Consider the following 1221-nt stretch of genomic DNA (forward strand, 5'->3'; position numbering starts at 1 on the left):
TCTCTCTCATAAATCTTTCTAAGTCAGCTTTTTCTCTCCCCCTCTCTCTCTCCTAAACCTTTTTGAGTCAGCTCTCTCTCTCTCTCTCTCTCTCTCTCTCTCTCTCTCTCTCTCTCTCTCTCTCTCTCTCTCTCTCTCATAAATCTTTCTAAGTCAGCTTTTTCTCTCCCCCCTCTCTCTCTCTCCTAAACCTTTTTGAGTCAGCTCTCTCTCTCTCTCTCTCTCTCTCTCTCTCTCTCTCTCTCTCTCTCCTAAATCTTTTTGAGTCAGCTCTCTCTCTCTCTCTCTCTCTCTCTCTCTCTCTCTCTCACTCTCTTACAAACATATCCGGTTCATGGATAGTTGTGTCGACCTTTGAAGCATCAACTCTTACTCGACACAAAGAGCTGCAACCTTAATCTGATACGTCCATTGTTCAGTGACGTCACATCTTCAAAATCTTATAGTTATTCACTGAGGTGTTGACGCAGTACTGTTTTTCATGTTCTACTATTACGGTGAAGTTGAAAATCCTGTAGCAATTGTTTTTATATTGAACATGCTGACATAAATTTCTATTTATAGTTTATATGTGAAAGATCTATTTTAATGTCACTGCTCTTAAATTGATCTGTTTCAATTGTTCATTACGTCTCTTGTATTTTATTCAGTTCCTTATTACTTTTCCTCACTGGGCAATTTTTCCCTGTTGGAGCCTTTGGGCTTATATCATCCTGCTTCCAACCTGAGTTGTAGCTTAGGTAATAATAATAATAATAATCGATGCCAATGTTGTTGATCTACATTCTCATATGATTGAAGGTTGATTTTAATTCTTTATCTTTGTCATTGATAGGGTTAAAAGATAAGATTACTACTACTACTGAAACGGGTAACCTTTAGATAGTGGAGGTCGGCTCTTATCAAGGACTAAATCTCTCTCTCTCTCTCTCTCTCTCTCTCTCTCTCTCTCTCTGTCTTTGGAGGCAATAATAAAATATCTTTCTATCAAAAAGGCAGATATTAATATTAATCTCTTTCTCTCTCTCTCTCTCTCTCTCTCTCTCTCTCTCTCTCTCTCTCTCTCTCTCTCTCTGAATGGATGAAGGGACAGATAATATATTACTAAATTTCAATACGTATTTCAGGAAAGGAAAATCACGGTGCCACTAGTGAATAAAAACAGCTGGCTTATAAACCCCCACCCTACAGAATAGCCAGAACAACTGCAAAAAAAAAAAA

Source organism: Palaemon carinicauda, chromosome 28 (genome assembly GCF_036898095.1).
Source record: "Palaemon carinicauda isolate YSFRI2023 chromosome 28, ASM3689809v2, whole genome shotgun sequence".
Taxonomy (NCBI): Eukaryota; Metazoa; Arthropoda; class Malacostraca; order Decapoda; family Palaemonidae; genus Palaemon; species Palaemon carinicauda.